This window comes from Mycteria americana, chromosome 3 (genome assembly GCF_035582795.1).
Source record: "Mycteria americana isolate JAX WOST 10 ecotype Jacksonville Zoo and Gardens chromosome 3, USCA_MyAme_1.0, whole genome shotgun sequence".
In the NCBI taxonomy this organism is placed as follows: domain Eukaryota; kingdom Metazoa; phylum Chordata; class Aves; order Ciconiiformes; family Ciconiidae; genus Mycteria; species Mycteria americana.
Genome location: NC_134367.1, coordinates 50322812 through 50346419, shown reverse-complemented (window position 1 = coordinate 50346419; position 23608 = coordinate 50322812).

Genomic DNA, 23608 nt, shown 5'->3' with positions numbered 1-23608 from the left:
AAAGGGCCATGTTACCTCCCATTCTCACATTTTTAGTGGACTGTTTTCCCTACCCATGTGGCTGCAAGATTCTCATTCCAATCTGCTCTTATCTTGATTTGGGGGAAAACTGGTTCTCATAATGGTTTCATTGTGCTAAGGTACATATCCCTCTTCACAGAATTAAATTAACCTCTGTCCTGTTCAGATAGACTATTATCATCATTACTATTAAATTAGTTGTTTCTGAAGCAACTGCAGACAAGACACCAAGCCAGCCCCCCTGGCTGCATTCCACAAGGCGAGCTGCAGCACACAGTTCCAGCGAATGTATTGGGAAACGCACCACTGCAGCTTGTAAAGCTCAGGCACGCCTCTCCTCTCTGATTCCTTGCAGCTGCCCTCCACTCTGGCTAGCTGCTTTCTCAGGAAGGTGCTAGAGAGGAGGTCTGAAGAGGTATAGCCTTATGATTACATGCAAGAGGATCCGGAGGGCTCAGTTCCCTCCTGGTTGCGAGCCAATTCTTCTGCTCTTCATGTGCAAAATGGCTATAATGTCTTCTGCCTCCTTCCCTTTTTAATTTCTCCAGTATGCTGTCTAACAGACATTGCAACTCCACCTTCAATACAAGCATAGCTTTCAATATCACTTACCTTTTCCAGTTGTTCTTTATTACATTGATAATTCTATGATATACTTAATAAATAATATTTGTATGGTTTCCCCTATGGAATTATTGTATATTATATGTCACTAAATTACATAATCATGAACGGTTTGATATAGATAATGTTCCTTTAGTTTAGAAAAAGTATCTCCTGTCATTAATGTTTTTATATTGTGTCATAACTTGTACTTTTTTTCTTAGGCAAGTATTAGTTTGGGCTTTCTTGGACTGAGAGCAGTAAAACTCCCATTCTTTGTGTTTTAAGACTTTTTCTTAGACAACTGGCATTCTTACCAGCAAAAATCTGGGCAGAGACTGAACTTTTTTTGTAAAAGAAGCACGATGGAAAGAAATATGCTTTATAAGTGCAAAAAGCCATGATAGAATCCTGGATGTGCAAAAATTAAATAAGGCTAAGAAATAAGTAAATATATACGTATGACATATATATATGTAGATACGTGTACATAAAGCCAATCTCTTTTTCAAGGCCAGGTAATGATTTCATGATGTGAACAGTTGACTTCATTACAATAAGACATATGGTTTCATAAATTCAATACTTACTGTGGGGTATTTGTTCAAATTTTAATGCCATGCAGTGTTCTAAACTTATTGTGATGAGAAATACCAGCTGATGATGAGAAGCAGAGCTAGGAGCGCTAGATCACACCAAGCCTTGCAAGGATCCAGATAGGTGAAGCTGTCAAACAGTCACCAGTCCGTTCCAGCAGACACCATAGTGTGGAAGCCTCTTGGCTGCTCTTCAGCTCTGGTGGCTTGGTACCAATTTAACATGGTGGAGCAGCCATTGGATATGAAAACATTATGTCTTTGCCTTACTGGTAAAACTAAAAATGTTATTGAAATCTGGGCATACAGAAAGTACACAGAATGAAATCCTGTACCTGCTGTGATCAATGTGAATTTTGCTAGTGGCTTCAAAAGGCCAGAGTTTCACCCAGAATGTTTTAGTCTCCTTATTTTGAAATGAAAGACACATTTTAAAACTTAATTTATAAAGGAACCTACCTTAAAGTTTGTATGTATAGTGACATTACTAATCAGCTTTTCAAGATGCAAACCTTTATAAATTAATGATTTCTTTTGTTATTCAGAGAGTAATAATATAGTAGGTGATTGCACTTTTGAACAAAAGAAAAGAAAAATGGTTTTGAGTTTCAAGTATTTTCTCAGGTTTTGATTTGAATATTTGCTTATTGTTGACATTTGTCTGAGCTCTATGCTGGCATCAGTGTGATAATACAAAACACCCAAAAAGGCTCTAACCAGAGCAGAGCTGCTGATACTTATATACATATAAACTCAAACGTACAGATTTAATCAGCAAAGGAGCTCACCTGAGGCATGTCATTCCCCTGCCCTTCTGTAGTTCTAACGTGTTATTTTTGAGCTACAAGTGCGTATTTTTAGAAGCTTTTAATTAAGTAACCAAGGCATGTATAAACTCAGTGCATTGGTTCACAATAAATATCAGGTTTTAAAACTTAGTCTCTATTTCTGCTTGGAGAGAAAATAATTAAAACAGTGTAAATTTTGAACTGTACTGTGAATACCTAGTTTCCACTAGACTCTATTTTTCACAGGGAGCCATTGCTGACACCCTGGTTTGGGAAGAGGGCTCCAGATAGGGTGGAGAGGCTGCAAGAGGCAGCCATGGGCTAGAAAAATGTATGCGAGGGCTTAGGCAGGGCTTTGGTCTGTGTGAGAGTTCATGATATCAGGCTCCAATATTGACTACATTTTATATAATATTTATTTAGTGAATATGTTAGATGAGTCATAAGGTTTTTAACGAGGCTACGCTAGAACTTTCATTTTACAAACAATTGACTGTGATCCTGCAAACACTGATTCATGTGCTTTTCTTTGTGTGTGACAGCGAACGGGAGCACCCACAGTATGAGAAATGAAGCATATGCATAAGTCTGCAAAGGATCAGGGCCACAGAGGTGGGTGATACTGATTTCATACTTTTGACCCTAGCCAAAACATTCCCTTTTTTAATAGCTTTCTTTTCTTTCTTAATCTGTAAAGCAGTCTTTGGCTGGTGACAGCTGTAAGAATTCTGAAATCCATCATGTACCATGGGGACCTTTTCTGATTTCTGTTGTCTTGTAATACACTTAAAGCAGCACATGGAAAGTAAATAGCCAGAATTTTCTGTTGGTGAAAAGAAACAGAGTCATCCAGAGGCAGGAGACCCGAGAGAGCCAACCTCAGAGTCAGAGGAAAGGTCTCGTTTTCCTCCAGCAGTTCCTTCATGATTCTGTGAGCATTTTCCCCCATACAGTTGTAGTTTTACCAGTTTTACATTCTTCCCCTGCAAACCTAGCAGGTCGTGTGGCCTTTATTCCATCCCCAAGCATTTGGGAAGCCCTGTGATAAAGCTACAAAACTCTCCTATTCTTAGAGGGATTGAGATATTGTGGAGTCCCCAAATATGTTTCTCATACACATCTGTGGTTCCAATTTGTTCTTCATCACATAAGCATGAGTAACAAGAGTTAGTTATATTAGGTGTATTTGATGTAAAATAGTCAACCCTTTTAGCTGGTAGGGGGAAGGGAGAGACTTCACTGAGGTTTGTAACTTACTAGAAATGTGTATTAGAAAGTGAAAACCAGACCCCACATTGATGAAATGATTTAAAATAATTTCATTGAAAAAGTATGCTCTACAAAATTAACACTGTCTGCCTCCATTCACAGATACACTCACATTTGAAGGAGATAGAGGATTATCCTTTTGGACATGTTAGGATTCCCTTTATGGCAAGGAAAATATTCTTGGAATAATAGACATACCAGAGTAGTAGGGCTGAGCTACAAGGCTTCCTACTGAAACTGCTGGAGAAGAGTTTCCCAGAACCGTGGACGAAACCTGGGAGATAATAATTGCTCACCAGATTCCTGTGCCTGTTTTCTGGGACAATAACTTATACATTTCTTTAGCAGCACAATGCCCTTGCTCCACCTCTGACCTGTTCCTCACCTTGCAAACTGTCTTTGTATAATCACAGCCTTGAGACACCCCCTGTTTGCTGGGTTGTTGAGGGAGGCTTTGACATGCTTTCTTATGCTACCTTTCCAGACTATGTGTCTTTACTGTAGATGGAGCCCTCCATGGTGGTTGAAGGTGAGAATATGATTTACCCTAAAAGCCCTGTATCAGCCATGCCTCCATGGAGTCTAAGTTCAAGAGACAAATAATATGCAGGCCTCTCCAGCCCGGTCAACAGAGAAAAGTTGTCACAGAGTCAATCCTTCCACCTGGAGGATGAGTCATTCCAGCTATCTCCTAGATAACTGCTTAGGATGGAAGTCACCTGTCCAACTTTAGACATCTCTAGTTGTCTAAATCAGAGGTGATTATCCAGGCTGCCTTTATAGTACCACCTTAAGATCAATATCTAAAATAATTGGGGTGAATTTCCCCCTGGAGGCTCCTCTCTCTTCCCATTGACTATTACATGACTAGTGTTAGAGTAAGCAACTCACTTTGAGATATTTAAACTGAGGTGAGATAAATAACACCCCTTCAGTAAGCAGTCTGAATACAACTCTGTCTTATTTCTACGGACTGTGTTACATGCCTCTGAGTAGTAGACTCTACTCTACTCTAGGAATGCCTCATCACTTTCTTGAATTTAAGTGCCATATTGCTCCATTTTATTCAATATGATAAGTGATCTGAGAACAAGTCTGCATGTCTAGAAAAGACAAAAGCTACTGTGTAATGGAATAGTATGTACAGTATTGCACTTCAGTCAGCAACCATATTTTCATTCCCTGACACAAAAGCATCAGCAATGGAGAGAACAGTGCAAGTTTGAATAGTGTGTGTAAAATCAGCAAGAGCATTGAAGTGTGACCCTGGACAGACATTTCTCATCGGTCTTGCTTGGTGACCAGTGAGAATGGGAAATCACCTCTGTATTTCAGCAGCATAGATTTACTTTTGCAAATGGTAGGAGAATTGAAAGCTTTGAAAGCTCCACAAGAGCCTGAATACTGCCAGGGTTCTTAACATGTCTGAGAGGGAGGATCATCTGCAGCCTTGAACACACTAAGTATAGACAAGAGGTACATAAGCAGTCAAAGATAACACCACTTCATATCAAGAGCTGCTATCCAGCCCTACAAAGGAATTCGAACAACTGCTAAGGATTTCTAAAGTCTGCACTTGATTACCGCAGGACTTCAGGTACCCCCTCCAAATATTTATGATCCTTCAGTACAAATCAGTGGTTTAAAGACACCTAAAAATCATGCTGTAAAAACTTCTCCAAGTATCTTAGGTATAGAATTATTATTAGATTTGTTTCTGTTTTACAGATACATTCTTTGGCCCAAGCTATGTGTTTCAACACTCTCTCCTTACATCAAGGGCTCTTTGGAGCTTTTTCTATATGTGCTGAAAGACACTTCTTTACCTGAGGCTACTCTGCTAACTTCTTTGAGCACAAAGTATCTCTGGATAATTTAACCACGTGAGGCACACTCAGAAGATTTGGCAGATTGTCTCAGGCATTTGGAGTTAACCAATAACAATGTCCCTGCTCCTAATCCTCCAGACTTCTTCTAAGTTCTGCTTCTATTTGTTCTTAGTGAAAAGCATGGCATTATCTTATTACAGCAATTTGATTTTCATTATCAAAGTAGGCTGCTGTGTCAGCAAAAAGCAGCAATTTGGAAAGGATGGAAAAGACCACAAGTCATGGATGAGTAAGTGATAGGTGGAGAAATAAAAGAAGATAGAAGAGGGTATGTTGAGTGATTGAGAGAGCTTGGGAAAACAAGGTGAGATCTGTGGTAATTAGTTAAGAACTATGGCGCTCTGTTTACATGGTTAAATGGGGGAAACCTGCCTTTTTCCTGTCACACATAACCTGTGCTTAGATGGCCTAAGTTCAGCCAGGAGCGTGCTGTAAAGTAGTTTGTTTAGAAGAGGCTAGAGTACTGAGATGACTACAAGATCATGTCTAAGTCATTTGACAAGAAAACCTACCCAGCAAGAAATTGTCTACCACCAAGTTCCATTTCAAAATCTGCTTTTGAGATGCATTTCCTCTTACCACAAGAAGAGGCCTGGAAGGTGGGGAAAATCGATCTGTTACTTATCAACCTTCATTTAGTTATGCTTACAATGCCACAGGCATTCCTTTGGAGATACAAGGTTTCAAGAGATGATATATAAATTGGTATGGGAATGGAGCACAGCATGCTCTTGTTGGTATCTAATTAGCTCCGATTTAAACAATTTTCTGGGCTGGGTGTCTTTAACATTTAAAATATATTGTATATCTTTTTCTGTGTATAATCCATTGCTCACTGAAAGCAATGGGGCTATATCCACTGTAGTAACTAAAATACACCAAGGACTATTCTCTGGCTCTGGTGCCAAGCGGTGTGACACAGCCTATGCCCATATTGCTCAGCTTTCTTCTTCCAGAAGAACAGGGTGGCCACAACCAAATTGCCATTGGGAATGACAACCCTGACCCCTGAATGCTGCCTGGACAGGGTCAGGGAGAGCCAGAACGAGACTGTGGGAGCATGCTAAAAATATATGGGATAGTTCTGTGCCAGTACACCTCCTTAGTTTATTAATACAGATAGAGCCTGAGAGTCTTTTGATTGGCATCGGTGGACTACCGATGTGGGTGAAAATGAGCCATCTACTGTGATGGTTCTGTAATCCCTTGAGATTCCCAGAGCATATTGCTTATCGGTAAAAGGGACCTCCATCTTAAAAGAGAAAAAGGAATTTAAAAGCTGCTTTGGGCATTTTGCCAGCTGCATAGCAACATCTGGTTGGCATTCAGAGGCTTCAGGGGCAGCTAATCCGGCTCTGAGCAGGATTAACATCCCTGTTTAAAATGTACTCTTGGTATGTCTGATGGAGCCAGGATTTTGGCTGTCCAGAGCAGAGGGAAAGAGTGCCAGAAGGAGGGCCTGTGTGACCGGTCACACAGTGTTTCCATACCCACTTTGTTCTCTGTGGCTTCAGTGCTTCACCTGGTGAAACAAAGAAGCACCAGAGCTATAGCAGCCCTGACAAATACTCATTAAATATTGTAGCGGTGACTGCCTGTCTCCTCTTTACTACATATTCTGCAAGTGAGAGCACTTATCAGCAAGGAATGAAGTTATTTACAGAAATATTGCTCTGCTTTCTCTAGCATAGGTGAGCAAGATGATATTCAGCACAGATGCATGTAAATCCCAGTTGCGTTGTTTGTGAAGCTGTTTTCATGAAGGAAATACAATATTTGTTTGGAGCAGGATTGTAGCAGAACTCATGGATGAGCTCCTACACAAAATTTTCTCATGCTTTCCATAGTTATGGGCACAGAAGTTAAATGCCCTTGACTCAAAGTACCTCTGCTGACAGCAACTGACTGATTTCTTAAAGACCAACCCTGCTGCTAAACTCATCTGTTGGAAATGATGGGACAACACAGAAGTTTGATACTGCCTTACAAGTTCTGGAAAACCTTGTGCTTTAAGGAGATCCTCTTTGAAACTGGAATGCTGTGGACTTGAGAGAAGCATGGCAAGCCATAGCCCATCCTGTCCAGAGTGCAAGGAGAATGGTTTCCTGTGGCTCCAGAGCAAGGGGCAGTATGAAGACACAGGGAATTGCACACACACTTTACAGCTTGCCCCTGGGCATCTTTATGAGGAACACATACAATTAAGTGCTTATTAATTAACAGTATGTTCTGAACATGGGAAGCACTCATATTTGCAAGCACCGTTTCTTCTACATCCTTTCCTTTAAATTTGCATAGAAGAGGAATTACTGGTATAATTCTGCATGTCACTGTCAGAGGCTGTACATAACTGCTGGTGGAAATTGGTTTGGCTCTGCTGAGGAGGCAGTTCAAATTATAGCTCAGCTGAGTGTTTGGCCTGGTATGCTCAGATTTATAGATACGACCAAGACTATCATATCCAGGTACAATATTTGCATACTTGCATGCAGTATTTACATATTCAAGTACAGTATTTACATGCTCTTTATTTTGCATGTCGAGACTTTTGACAAATAAAGGAAACACTTCAAACTGTGTCTTTATTTTTGTTTCCTATGTCTCAGATTTTCCAGAAAAATAAGTTGCTACATCCCCCTCTTTCATCCCTGAAAAGGAGCAGGAAAACGAGTGGCTTTCCTGCAGCAGCTGCTGCACCTGCTGTTTACAGTGAAGTTGGACCACAGCAAGGCTCCTTTTCTGGTCCACGACATTTCCTCTAGCAGTCAAAGCCGACACATCAAAGTGAAAGCGCTGAAGGAGAAAAACAATGTGACCTATTGTTCCAAGAAAACAAAATAAATCATTTGTAGGAAGGGAGTAAAAGCTCCTAACTGGATTTTAAAAACATTAATATTGGGAAGAAGACTGCAAAGCAAAGTCTAAAGTAATGTGTGGTTGTGACGATGCTAGACATGGTACAATTTCTAGAATTTCACTGTACTGTCACTTGATATGTTCTAACAATAGGAGCAATGCATACAATGCGTGCCATGATTCTTTGTAGATACACATCGTAACTCTAGATAAAAGGCAGTGTTGGACCCTCTCATTTGCTTCTGTTTCCAGTTTTGAAAAGTCCTGAATTCTGAAATTCTTCAGTCTGATGAGGTTTGGACCTATTCTTGTATTCATGTTGTTTCGTCTTTTGTTCTTTTTCCTTTCTGTTGTTTGTTATTCTTACGGTGGAAATACCTTGAGGTTCCCACTGAGGGCCCCATTGTGCTAGACAATTACGCTGCACAAAGAGGTTGTGATGTAAATAGAGAAACCAGTATGTGGTAGAGGAAACAGAGATACAGAGAGTAGAGAATCAGCTTGCCTGTAGTCTCCTGAAAGGTCAGAGGCAGAGGTGGTCAAAACCCAGTCTTCTGTTGCCCAGCTTGTAGATCCTTTTTAGTAATGGAAGAAGCCAAATGAAGATGCTATGTTGTTTCACCTGGATGAGAAAGATTACGTTTTTTCAAAAGCTTAAAATGCAACTTGCTTTGCTGTAAGGAGGAGGTGTAGAAACATATACCTGAATGCCAACCAGGATTTCTTAAGAAACTAAATGCAATCTGGAAGATTGCCTGCCATCATGAAATCATATTATCCAGAGGCACTTGGGTTACCTCCCCTCTCAGCATAATCAAATTAGTTTTGACCTTGTGACCTAGATGCAGGTAATAAAACCTTCAACTTTCTTCCTGTGGTACTGCTGCAGCCATGCAGCTGTTTATTTCCTGTGATCCCAGTTCTGGGTTCTGATCAGAAAACCAAAGGCACAGAAATCAAAGGCTAGTCCCTACTTTCTGAATGCTGTTTAGGGAGCCCTACCATCAGAGAAAAGGAGACAGAGCAGAAAAGTCTGTCTAAAACTAGAGCTTCTCTGTGAGTTTACTTGAAAGAGTCTGGAGTAGATGCAGAACTGTGTATACTTCATTACTAAGTAACCCACTAAAATAAAAGCAAGCACCTTTGTTTCATAAGAAAAAGAAATCCAGAACTTAACTCAGTTTCTTCCCATTCTAACGAATGTCCAGAGGAAAGTAATGAAACCTACTACAAAGTTCATGAAGAAAATGGAACAACCCTGCTGCCTTCGTTTAATGACTTCCACACAAAACCCTCAAAGGGTTGGTACATTCTGCCTACTGGGTTCACAGCACCTGGGCCAGGTCTTCATATAATACTCACAGGCTGAAAAGCTGTGTCTCATGTTCTAATTTTAATGCACTGAACTGAAATATTTGCAAAACAAACACTGAAAATAAAGGACTTTGGATTGGTCAAGAGGTAAAAGCACAGTTTACAGAGGTCAGTGGAGAGATACCTAGTGAACTTTGATGGCCATTGAAAGGCAGGGGATCAGAGAGCTCAACTCATTGCCTTCCCTCCACAGCCTTTACACTGACGAAACCATTAGCCAGGTGAAAGCCAACAATTCTTAAAGGTCAAGTATATACAGACCTACAGTGCACTAGCTTGGTAAAAAAACTCCAGTAAAGAGGTCCCTATTTCTGTTACTCTGCTGTATTTGATGACCTTGTGATTTGGGAAGATCTTTCTCAGACTATGCCTTACTCTCAGCAAAGCTAGAAATTAGCTATGCTTTCCCCCATTAATGTGAAGAATCATTACCAAATGTTTTAGAACTACTTATACAGCTACATCATGTCTCTTGCCATCAAAAAAAAAGCCATCTTTATTAAAAGAATATAGAAATTCTTTCATAATGCAACATGCGTTTGTGTAATTAGAGCACAATCTCTTGCAACTGATGGCATAAAACTACAACTAAATCCTATCTGACCCTAACGTGGTTTGATATATTTTACCATCTAAGAACTGTGAAAGGCTTTGAGGGTCCACACACAGTCTTTTTGCTGTATGTGTACAGTGTTAGTACAGACAGGTGGGTGCTATGTGTGGCTAAGGCTCTATAGAAACATACCTAGTAAAGCTGTAATATAGAAATGATTTCTAAGGCACACAGTCACAGACGGGTGCACAACTCCCTTTGGTTTTCACTGAGGCTTAGGTACTGTTGTACACTTTCTTCTAGTCTCCCTCTTCCTTCCATCCAAACTAAGATGTAAGGATTATGGGCCTTATCCTGCCTTCATATACCAGACAAAAATACTGGGAATAGCCTATTCCAACGCCTGAAAAAAATCGTCTTTACCTGGGGATGCCTTAAAAGAAACCTAAACTAAGACAGATGAATTCTGGTGAATCCGGCTGAAGTGCTTTAAGGTATTACTGCCCTGCTGTCGTCTGCCGATCTTGCAGCAGCTGCCCACGTCTTCAGAAAGTCAGCAAAAGGGGATGAGAACCTACACCCTGGCTGGTCCATCACAGAGATGAGCCCATTAACCAAGGGCATCTTTGTGGCAAAATGGGTTTACCTCTTTTTGCTCTGCTGCCCCACTGCCAGGCAGCAATGCCACCAGACAGGCAGCCACAAGCAGCTGGGGTACCAGCATCGCCAGTTGTGGGTCAGTCGTAATTCTTTCTTCCTTCCTTCGTTCTTTTCTTCCTTTTTTTCTTCCATCCTTTTTTCTCTTTTTTCCTTCCCTTCTTTCATCTCTCTCTCTCTTTTTCTTACTATCTTTCTCTCTTTCTCCCTTTCTCTCTTACTTTTCTCTCTCTCTCACCATTCTGACTTTCTTTCTCTTTCTCTCTTTCTTCATTGCAATACAAGAGTTAGGTCTCAATAGGAAATCCACCTCCATACTCCCACCAGCACCCTCCCAGACAATTAAGAATTTGTTCCCTCTCCCCCTCCCCCACAACCTCTCTTTTGTTTTGTTTTGTTATTTTCAGCTGGTCTCTTGGATTAGGGTTTGCAGCTCTCTCTGGGCTCAGGAAGGCTTGGTAGCTTGGCAGGATTTCTTGCCAGATCACTGATCCTAATGTAAGTGCCAGAATCCTGCAGTTTGCATAATGCTAATTTGCTTTTCAGCCCAACTTGCCAACTCACATGCTGCTTAGCATATCAAGCAGCAGAAGGAATGCCACGTGCTCTACCCCGAGCGAGGAGGAGAGTAATTGGATAGATACCCACTACCTGAAATTGAAACTAATCTAACCAACCCCGGGTATAAACCTTAATGCACTGGTGAGCTTCTGGTAAGAGGTTATTAGACTGAAACTGTTTCAAGCCAATTAGTTCCTTATTCTCAAAGCTCTGATTGTGGAGTTTTCACTGGCATAATAAGGTTACAAATACTGCCTCATTACGGCAATATTCATTCACTTAGACCTAGATCCCGCCATCCTTACTCACTGTGAGTAAGGGTGGTAGAACTGGACCTTAATGCTTGTGTTAATGAAATGCTAGACATGGCAGGGTGGGGCGATACTGAGAGATATCACCACACCTAAGGGATGTTGCCAGTCATTGGGCTAAATGCCAAGTACTTTCAGTCGACTAGGCGTGGGGCTATCTCGTTGTATTACCACACATTGAAGTGTCTTACTGCAATACTGGTTCTTTCAAAGCAAAACAAAACTAGACTGCCTAGAAAAAAACCACCACCTCTGTTTTCATTCTAAGCTGCACCCACTCTGATGCTACTAGAACTGCAGCATGAGTCCAAGAAGGTGGGACTCTTCTCTGAGTTTACCTAGGTGTGTAGATACATAATCTAAACAGGTTGTCCAGGCTCTCTCTCCATAAATGGAGGGAAATGAGTACCTCTGAAGAAAGATTGATCCTTTCTGCATGAGACACCTGTCTTAGGCAGTGTGAGATGGACCGCGCTCTGAAAGTGCCGGAATCTCTCCCTCAGCTGAAGGGCAGGCTGGGCAAGAGGCTCTGAACTGGATCCTTTCAGTCAGCTGAAGTCTGTGGGAGTGACAAACTTAGTGACAGAAATAGAGCCTGGTTTGCTTTCCAATTGATTGCTTGGTCACAGACAGGGACTGCGGTCACAACTAGCTGATGCAACACCCCCAACCCCTCAGGACAGGGACCATGTCTGTGAGACGCACCTCTTGACAGCTCCCAAGCAGCAATGAATAATAAGGGCACTGTGAGAAGCGGCTTTGATTTTCTGTGTTTGGTCAGCGGGAAAGTAAGTGCCCTGGCCCAACAGGCCATGCAGACACCCTCCTGGGAAGGCAGCTTGCTGGTTTGTGCAATGGGCTCACTCACAGGTACTTGGTGAGCAGCTTGCTGCTGACATTGTCCCAACGCCCAGCCAGCGGCACCTCAGCGTGTGGGAAGGGCTTCAGAGGAGTGCTGAGCATACAGTCTCTAATCTAGGAGGTGTGGAGATTAGAGGGAAATTGGGTAAGGAATTTACCATGAAGGCTATGAAATAAATTGGCCGAGGAAGACGTAAGCAAGAATTAATGCCCAAATAATATTGCTCTAACGTCTTGATCTTCTGTGCTTGGATGTGGTTTTGTTTGGAAAGTGTAGAGGTGAAATTCTCCCAAATTTGTCTCTCTACTTTGTCCTGTGTGATACCTTCCCCTGTGATCCTCTCCATTTTAATAAAGCTCCAGTGTGTGGAAGGGCCAGGGCTGGAGGGATTCATTATCCCTCCATCAAAGCAATGGCTGTGTATTGAGAAACTGCAAAACATTTCCCATAAAGCACTATCTCTACAGAAAGGCACGCTCTCTAGGAAAGGATCCTTTGGCAAGGCGCAGTATCAAAAGATGGGATATGTCCTCTGGGCAGACCCCTCTTGCTTCAGGCTGGTTTGGCCTAATCGCTTGGGTTTGGAGGACCACAGGAAGATTAAAGTTGTAACATCTGACAGACTGATGAAAGGGTATTGTGAAAAGATCTCCACCCACTTTCTTAGGACTTTTGAGGACTGAGAAAAATGTCAAAATCTAGCCATTTTCTTCTGCATTAGCGATGTGCACTTGCTGTCTCATGGGACAGGGCTGTTGAACTCAAGTCAAAGGCGCGAGTTGCTCCCACTGTTGAGGACTTCAGTGGAGGAACACTGCAATGGGAAACCATTCCTTCATAGGAATATTCTCTAAGTCACTGCCCACTTTTGCCTATTTAAGGCATGTGGTAGATGTATATGAAAAATGTGTTAGATTTTCAGCATGATATAATTTTAAATAATTCCAGAAGATGGGGCCCCAAAATTGCTGGCTTTCAAGCAATTGGCTTCATTGGGATGTCTGGATTTACTAGGCCTCCTCAGGTAGTACAGTAATGCATGTGCTTACGGGATTACCTGATAGGGCAGTTAGATCACACAAAAAACCCTGCCCAGCAGCTGGGTCCCAGGGATGAAAAGTCTTGCAGAATGCGTGCCAGTGTGGGAAAGTATGGGATTGATGATAAACTTTTAGAAATTTCTGTGGTTAGTTATGTTTCTGGTAAGTGTGAGCTTAAGAGAGAAGGAAACCCCATTATGAACAGAAAATTATTTCTCAGGAATTGCTTTCAAAAGAGGCAGCCACAGTAAAGCTGCATTTCCTTTCTTTAAGCATGCATACATTTCTTCTCTTTAGAATCTCTGATTGTTCAGCTGAAGAGGGTGGTAATTGCCCACTCCAGTGATTCAGCATTCTGGGAATTTCCCAGAAGTGGTTTGAGTTGAGCTATGGTTTCTGCCAGCCTTTTCCAGCCTTAAAATAGTGCTTTTCTCCCTAAAATGGGCAAACTTTGCTTTCTTAATTCAAAGATAGAAAGGGCATTTGGTTAACAGTGATGATAGGCTATGACTGTCTGATGTATGTAAATATGGTTTTATCAGAGAGCTAAAAATGCTACTTCTATTCCCTGTAGAAAATATTGCTTTCCTACTATATTTTACATGCTTGTGGCAAATATATAGGGTATAGTACTAGGTTACAAGGTATTGTATTGTAGCTTAACAGCCAGGAAAACGAATCAGTTTAACAGAGCCAGAATATAAACACAGGAAAGAAAGTAACTCAAGAGTGGAAACTAATGAAAAGGAGAGGGTCAGTACAGTCAAAGGTATGTGTGAGTGAATTGTGAATAACTAAATCAGTCAGGCAAAGCACTACAGTGTTGACCATTCTCTGTTGCCATCTTCTTAAATACTTTCTTACCTCCTACTTTCTTTCTAGTATCCCCAAGCTACCTACTACTGTAATATTTAAATAGTGATTATTTTCCTTTTCTGTTTAGCTATTAAAATCTTTCCTCCTCTGTGCTCTGTGTGTATGTTAAAACTCAAGCTAGATGTCAGAAACTAAAAGAGGTTGTAAAACATTTTTGTTTTTTCCTTGATTTTTAGGCTTGCTGGATCTCATGCGTGTACATGTGTATGCATGTGTGTATGGCTATCCTCTGGTACAAATTAAAGTAGCCACACAGAAGGACACAAAAGGCACTTAGCCAGGATGAAGGATCTGTCCCCATTGTTTCCTCGGAGTGTTGGATCCAACATCCTTTGACTCATAATATATTTAATTAAAAAAAATAAATCCTAGCAACCCGGAATTAAAACTATTGTTGTTGCTAGAAATTGAATGCGCAAGGAACGAGAGAATGGGTGTCTAATGTGTTATGATTACTTTTCAGGATATTATAAGCTTTGCTCCCACTGAAACCAATGGGAAAATTCCCAGTGATGTCAGTGATGCACAAAAGGGTTCATAGCCCTTACTCAGGGTAGGTTCCCGTTGCAATTGGTAGGTGTGGATAAGCAGAGAAATCCCGTTGGAATGAAAAAAAAAACTACTTTTCAAAGATTATCATCAGCGTGAGCAATCTCAGTAAAGTTCTAATGACTGTTGTTAACAAACCGTGTTTTATTAAGTTTCCTGTAAAACAATGTGCTTTGAGGGGGAGGGGAAAGAAGGAGGGGGGGTAATTGTCATTCCAGTGAATCAGCTACTCTGGGAATTTCCAAAAGGTGCGGTTAGCTCGGAAGACTGTGGTGTTTGCCACATTTTTCCTTCCTAAGGCTAATCTTTGCAATTCAAATTAATTTGCAACCATTTAGTTTTGAATCTAGAGTTAATATAGTTGATTAAGCCCTATTATTCGTAACTCCACCAAAGGCATAGACAATGGCAACAACTATAGAAAAAGAGTAGGTATTAAGTGGAATCCATTTATTACAAATTCTGAGATTTGCCAGACAGTTCAACACTCCAAATTTATCCAGCAAGAAAATGAGACTATCCAGATCATGGGTAGAAGAGGAAGCCAGCACATCTGCAACGTGAGGGTGCCACCAGGCAGCAGGGAGAATACAGAAAAGGGACTGACCAGATGAGTCCCTGCAGTGAACGCCACTCAGGAAAGGAAAATTTAAGGGAACTAGTCACATGGAAGACATGCAAAGAGCAGCCCCAAATAACCAGAGGCTGCAGTGGCTTGTTCACCTCCCGGGCGGGAAAGATTCATACAGAAAATGGCAGTATTTTTCTTTCTACTGTGAACATGTAACTTTTAAGAAAGGAATTATCTTCGGAAGTGTAGCAGGAGCAACGTTTTAACTACTACCCATATACATTTGACTAAGAAACTACTATTGTTAGCGTCCAAGAAACATGGCAAATTCTTCCCAGCTGTATTATTGTATTATAATAATTTTCCATTACAGAGGTGACTGTTGCTCCAAGCCAGAGTAAAGTAGCCAAGATTTGACTCTCCAGGCTCTGCCATGCACAATGCTAGGCACCTCATGCATGATGCTGACGTCTCTCCATACTTATAGACTTCCCTGGGAGTTGAAGGCACTCAATACTGCCTGGGAGGAAGAGATCTGTGTGTGGCAGAAAATGTTAGCGTATTAGGAAAGTAAATGGAGATGATTCAATGATGAGACTACTGCTTCTCTTGCTGACCAGCATTGTTTCATTGTGTTCCCTGTCAGTCGGCATCTATCTTATGCCTCATAGTGAGTGCAGACTGCAAGCTCTCTGGGGCAAGCACTGGCCTTCGGCATGGTGGTCATACGGAGCAATAGCCAGGTGCCTCAATCACAGCAACCACAAGCTCCTGCAATCGTGCAACGGCTGCTTCCTTCCTTCGTGTGATTGCTCAGCCTGTTTACATCTGTCAAGCCTTTTATAAAAGCCGTGCTGCTAGCAAGGGCTGTTTTGGGGCTGTTGGGGTTTTTTCTTTTTCTTTTTTTTTTTTCATTAAATTGTTTTGAAGGCTCTTTTTAGTTAAAAAGTGTTTGCCACCACAGTTAAGACATGGACTGGATTAAAGTTCAAAACCAGCTCACGTCAGCAAGTGGATGGAAATTGTTACCATCTGACAGCTGGTGGCCTGGAAGGAAAATGTAAAAGTCACTGCATGAAGGATTGGTTCAGGGCAGTGCCACAAGAAGTGACACGGCTTTGTTTTATATCCTGGGAGCGCAGCTCTCTGCTCTGCCTGAGTTGTGCTCAGAGGAAGTGGGCATGGAGACTAGCGAAACTCACTGCATCTCTCTGGCTGCAGTGGCTGGGCCTTACAACGTATTAAACCTGTGCAGGAGAAGCTCTAGTTTGTGCCACTGGTGATACGTGGCAAGACAGTAGGGTGACAGGCCCGGTTCAGGTCACCAAGACTTCTCTGCTGCCTTTCAACCCCCTAAGACCTCCTCCCAGCCCTTGTCTCATCAACTTTGACCAGCAAACAACTGAATTAAAAGAGGAAAAAGTCTTTTCTTTTCACCTCTGGCTGCTTTAATAATGGGCCAGTTTTATTATTTGATATAAGAATACCCTAGAAATGCTAACTGCCAGAATGTCTCATACTAACTAGTGTGCATTTAAATACCTGTTAGACTCCATTACAGAGTGCGTAGTACATATAAGACAGACCAAACAAAGGCTGCGGAATTAACTGACCCACCTGAGGTCACCCAGGGAGCAAATGACTCCACTAGGAATGGCACTGGGATTGCAGATTGCACATTGCAGATGCATGTCTTCTGGCTCCAGCAATGCCAGCTAAAGAAATTACTGTCTTGAGTCTCTGATGTGCCAGGGGGTCGTGCTGCCATCCAGAGGGACTCCAACAGGCTGGAGAAATGGGCTGACAGAAACCTCATGAAGTTCAACAAGGGGAAGCGCCAAGTCCTGCACCTGGGTTATTCCTCCCCAGTACTTCCCCAGGGGTTATTCCCATGCCCCAGTACTTGCTGGGAGCTGACCAGCTGGAAAACAGCTTTGCAGAGAAGGACCTGGAGGTCCCTGTGGACACCAAGTTGAACATGAGCCAGCAATGTCACGTTGCAGAAAAGAAGGCAAACTCTGTCCTGGGCTGACAGAGTGATTAGGAGAAGTGTGGCCAGCAGGTCAAGGGAGGTGATCCTTCCCCTCCGTTCAGCACTGCTGAGGCTACACCCAGAGTACTCTCTCCAATTCTGGGATCCTCAGTACAAGAGAGAGATGGACATACTAGAGAGAGGCCAGCAAAGGGCCACTAAGATGATTAAGGGTCTGGAGCAAGAAATGGCAAAGGCTCAAACAGCCTTTGCCGCTGCTAAAGACATATCTAAGCAAAAGCGGGGACCAGAGCAGCTCTCCTATAAGGAAAGGCTGAGAGAGCTGGGACTGTTCAGCCTGGAGAAGAGAAGGCTCAGGGGAGATCTCATCCATATGTATAAATATCTGAACGGAGGGTGCAAAGAGGATGGGGCCAGGCTCTTTTCAGTGACAGGACCAGAGGCAACAGGCACAAACTGAAACACAGGATGTTCTGTCTGACCATCAGGAAACACTTTTTTATTGTTAGGGTAACTGAGCACTGGCCCGGGTCACCCAGAGAGGTTGTGGAGTCTCCCTCCTTGGCAATATTCAAAAGCCACCTGGACATGGTCCTAGGCAACCTTGCTGTAGGTAACCCTGCTTGAGCAAGGGGTTGGACCAGATGACCTCCAGAGGTGCCTTCCAACCTCAGCCACACTGTGATTCTGTGCTACTGTGAACTCACACCTAGAAACTATGCAGCACCTTTCACCCTGCCAGCACACATTACTGCCTTCCCAAAATGTACAAGCCAGCTGCAGATGTGAAGACCTCCCAATGAATATCAATCATAGTGAGCTGTATTATTTTGAACAGCAAATTTTGTTGATCCAGGTTATTTTCACTGAAACAGTTTAAGGAGTGAACGTAAGAGCCTTTGAAGAGGCTGACAGAAGACGAGGTGACTTCTGGAGGAAGGATGGTGGCCAGTGGCCAGGGCCAGGCTGGGTCCAGTTACTTGTTACCTCTGTAACCGGTGCAGTTGCATTAGAAAGGCTGAGTGCCCTCACCTCTGAGCTGCTGTGTTAAACAAGTACTAGGAAATGGAAGCCAGACGAACAAGAGAGCCAACAAACTACTGCAAAACTCAAGAACTTTCCAAATGAGCTAAGGAAAACAAACTTCAAGATCATAAACTGTAGTGACAGCATTTACTCCTGAATTAAAAAGTTTGGGGGTGGAAGGGGTCAAATAAATCATTGCATGTGACTTCCTTACTGCAGAGGATGTGTTGAAATGTTCAAGAGTGAAGGTACAAGCAGCCTGCTTACATAATCAGGCAGATTACACGAAGTTAGAAAGCACATCCACGTACTTCAGGAGGGAATACATTTTCTTAGAGGAAAAGAGATGAATGTGATAACTGAGAAAAATACTTCATCCCGGATGAACCCCAAAATAAAGTTCTTTGGAATCCAGATCACTTTTAATGATGAAATCAGAAATACCAGAGACTATTGGATCTGGTAACTGGCACACAGGGCCACTGTTTTATCATTACTGTCCATGTGCTGCCCACAAGTGTCTACAGGGTACACGTTTACATAAGTCACATTTGCATTGAGAAAAGTAATCCCCGATTTTTGTGTGTGATCCACTCTTATAGAGATTTGCATTCTGCATTGTTTACATATTTATTACATAGTATTTTAAAAAGCAGATCTCAGAATCTTAATCCTAAAGCAGATATAGTTTGTTGTGAGGTTTTTCTAATGAGATGGACAAAAATATCTGGCATCTCTCCCTTTGGATTTCAAATAATAAATTAATAATAAATACGTGTTAACTTACTCTCCTTGTGCTATCTTACCTTCTGCAAAATGTAATATGTTGTTTCCAGATTTGTGTCAGTGCCAATCAGTAATGCTAGATAGGAAAATCAGATTTGTTATCCCGCCCCCCCCCCAAAAGAAGACAGGACAGGACTTGTAACAGAAACCAAAAACCAAAGCACATGATTTCTTCTCTGTGTGTTATTTACTTTGTGGTGACCGAAGGTCATTGCTACCTGTAGGCTGCCTGCTATTTTCATTCCATTTCCTAATGGGAAAAAAAGTCTTAGAAAAGTCAACATTAAACTTAATCTTAATAATCACTTGTGTCTCCACAAAGGCTGGAAAATGGGCTAAAAAATTGTGGGTTTTTTTCTCTTGGACAGATATAAAACATCCCAGACAGGGAAAAGGGGTCTTTCCCTCTGCTGTGCCTTCTTAGTACGTAAAGCAGGAGTCAGCACCTTTGAACACTCATAAATACACCAAGAATGATATTTAAAAATCAGGAAATAGTTGAATGTGACCTGCTAGGTATGTTTCTAGTCCAGAGGTGTAGTGAGCATAGAATGCAAAAATCCATTGCTTTGTCTTATATAAGAATTTGTTATTCTTATACGTCCTATGGTAGAGCCCAGGGGTAGTCATGCCTTGGCAGTGGGTGCAGAGCAGTGCCTGTGAGTATATAACAATTACCCTGCACGACATTCTAAAATAGTACTGCAGGGTTCATGGCTACTAAGGTGAGCGAGTGCAAGGACACAATCAGTTCTCTTTTATAAAACATGGCCTAAGTAAGGGGAGAAAAAATTATGTTGCCATCCCTCCTCTTTTACCCAGTAGCTCTTTGCTGAGGACAGTCTCTCAGGAAGAACAATTTAGGTGCTGAAGTCTCATCTGTTTGAGGACATAAATCCACATCAGCTACCATTCAAGCAGCCCTAAATGTGAGAGTACTGGGATGAGGGGTGGGGAGAGAAGGGGGGGGAGGGGAGGTGATGGAGAAGTCTGCCATTTCATTTTATGGAAACTGTTCCTTGAAGTAAGTGTTCATTGAGCAAGAGGTGACTACAGCACACCTCCATTACCCAGTGCACTCACATGCAAAATGGGAGCCCTTAACTTCCTTCTTTGTTCCACTGAAGTCTTACCATTGTATATGGCATGATGAGCAGAACAGGCCACCTTCCCATACTAAATGTCCCACCTCCAGGCTAGGGAGTCATACTCACATGTTTGTTCTGTCTCCTTTTCTCCCCCTTTTATAGAATCGAAGTTTGGGAAAGGTGCTCTGACCTTTGCTCAGGATAATGAAGCTGAGAGGCATCAACAGCTGGGAACAGTTGTGGGAGGGCACCTACTTAAATTTCCTTAGAAGATTGACTCTAACCTTCTCTTACACCATTGCTCACCCATGACTAGACATAGTGGGGGGAAGGCATAACCCTTCTTCTGTTGGCCACATTTTGGGTGGTGGGTGATAGTTCAGGTATTTTCTAAAAGGCTGCTGGGGTGAAGATCTCAGAAGACACTCTTTGCCTATCAATACCAAAGAAACATAACATAGATGATAACATCAGGGCTGTTACTGCTGAGTACACAGGCATCTGGAGGAATTCATTGCTGAAAACCTAGGGATCTGGAAGGCCTTCAGGATTAGGTGGTGGTTCACCAAGGGTGTTGCAGGTTGGCAATTTTAGACTCAGGTGTTTAAAGCCAAAGTTGAATATAGAAATGACCCTTCTCTTCCAGATTTAGCCTTCAGCTCTTCAGATTGGTTCAAAAGCCTCACCCAATGCATTCACGTTGCTGAGACTTATTTTCTTATTTATTTCTATTTTAAAAAAGGGGATGTGAAAAATACATACAGGATGATAATATTAATTTTCTTCTGGATTTTAAAAAGCAACTAAGACAACTTCACAAATGATGAAGATAAAATAATAGAGTGTCACTAATGTTATTAATTACAGTGAATGCCACAGGAAGGTCCCCCGTGCAGAGTTCATTTTCTTTTGTTGTTAAATGAGTCTCAATGCTAGTTATTGTTGAACTGTGGGAATTGACATGGACTGCTGGCAAAACAGGCAGTCTGCACTTTCTGCATAGTAGTGTTGCCCCTTTTTATAAGCCCTTGACCTCATCTGATTCTGCTCTGTTCCACCATTTGAAAACTGCAGAAGATGTTAACTCACTGTTTAAAGGACTTTTGGTATATGCAACTGTAAGGGGCTGTAGAAGTGCGAACAAGGATGTTGCTATTGTTGTCACAGAGGTGGTAAATGTTAACCACAGTCCAAATTAATATTTTAATTCTTCTTTGGAAGCAATTCGCCTTACTCTTTCAAAGAAAACCTCATATTTTCTAAGTATTTCTATTATTCCTGGTCAGGCTGGAAATTCTTCAACAGGGAACACTGTGTTCAATTCATAAAGCCAAAGGACCAGTCACTTTAAGGGGCATTTTCTAATGCCCTTGACTATACAGTGGAGACAAGAGATACCCTTCAGCAAAGCCACAATTCCTCTCCCTACATGCCTGTCTTTACTAGTCACTTCCACTGTCAGTGCTCTCAGAGGAAGGGAGGTGTACAAGCAGGGTCTGAAGCACTCACATCAAGCACCAGCACTGGATCCTCCAAGCAAAGACAAGCACTACCTGGGTACCTGCACGCAGTCCCGGAAACAAACAGGCACTAAAAGTGTCAGTGCGTCAGTAATACAGTACTGCACATTTTACAGAGCTCTGTTAAGACCTGCTACTAGTGCAAGGCTGTTGTTCCACCTTTTACTTCCTCCCTGAGTACTTGTATTGCCTAATAACTTTTGTGGGGCTTTCTCTTGGAAGGCAATTATGGATAAACTAAGTAGGACTTTATCCACTGTAATGTTCCTAATATTTATTTAACCTAATAGTTTCATTGCAAATACTGAAACCTGTTATTTGGGCTACACTTGAGCATGACTTCACGTGTCAGCAGTCACCTCTTCTGCCTTCTCCTCCTTTTTTCTGTGCTGAACATAGTCCTTGTACTATAGCTTTATTTTTGCTACTCTTCTCTGAATCCTTTCCAATTAGCCGGCACATATTTCATTCAAATGTGGTGCCCAGAACAAAATTGAGTGCCCTATATGAAGCTAGCCTACTGTATGATCTAAATACTGCTAAATGTTGGACTTCACATTGAGTTTTGCTCTTGCAACAAATTACAGGAAAGACTTAGGAATGTGGTAAGAAGATAAAAATAAAGGTAGAATTAGACCACTTTCCACCTCCTGCCTGCTCTGTAACTGGCTAAGCAAGACAGGAAAAATCAAGACATCTCAGATTCATTTAATTTCCATGCCAAGTCAAGAGCATAAGTGTTGCTGTCCTGCACAGCACAGGAATCCATTAACTGCTAAATTGATCAGTCTCTCAGTTCATCTCTCTGCCCTCATGAGCCAGAGAGGGATGAAAATTAACTGGGATAGTGTCAATGTCTGATTCTACATTGATAGTGATGCTCAAATCACAGACTTCTGACTTTACAGGGGTCAGAGTCAGGATGAAAACATTTTCCTCAGTGTAAAGGTTGTCTAGGTGTATTTGGGAGCTTAGAGAAGAGGGAAGAGAAGTCTCGTCTTCACTGCAGCATCAATGACTGGCCGCTGGCAGTAACTGGGGTAGCAGGTGGCCATGGCTGGCTGATGTTTCTCACTGTTTGGAGTTAGGGATGGATTTCTTCTCCCCTTATCAGAGAGGCAAGGGTTGCAAGGTTTTTCATCTTCCTTGTTAGCATGTGGCATAGGCTGTTTGCTAGTATCATGAGGATCTTTGGACATTGGTGACGTCGCGGTCTTTCTTGTCCTCTGCCTGAGGCATGCAGCACTTCAGAGAAGAGAATGCTTCAAGAAATAATTTTGCTCAGTACAGACCTACATCTATTATAGAGATATCTAATAAGTCTGCTATAGAGGCTGAAGAGAGGATTTCACCAGTCCTCTGGGCTCTAGTGAAAAATAAAACCACAGTACAGTGTAATGTTACGCATGCTACACTGTCTTACTCCCATCTAGACCTCTTTAAAGAAGACCTCCTGAGTTGTCACAGGAGTATGTGGTAAAAGTAAGAAATTATTAAAAGGTAGGTATGCTTAGGGAGGGTACTAAAAATGAGTGGGAAATCTAGTATTTTGTTTAGTGTATTTTCATAGACAAAAAGAGGAGCTGTACTTTTTAACCTTTGGACCTAGCTTAATTAGTATTGTACCATACATTTAAAATGTTAGAATTCCAATAGAGAAAGACCAATTACATCAGCCAATATTTGTTACAACCAGCACAGAAATGACACAATTGTGTGCTCGCAGTATAAAACCCAACTCATGGCTTTAGCATTAGACAACTGACCGAATGAGAGCAGAGGGGTGCCATTACAAAGCTTCCAAGTTGTAGTAATGTCT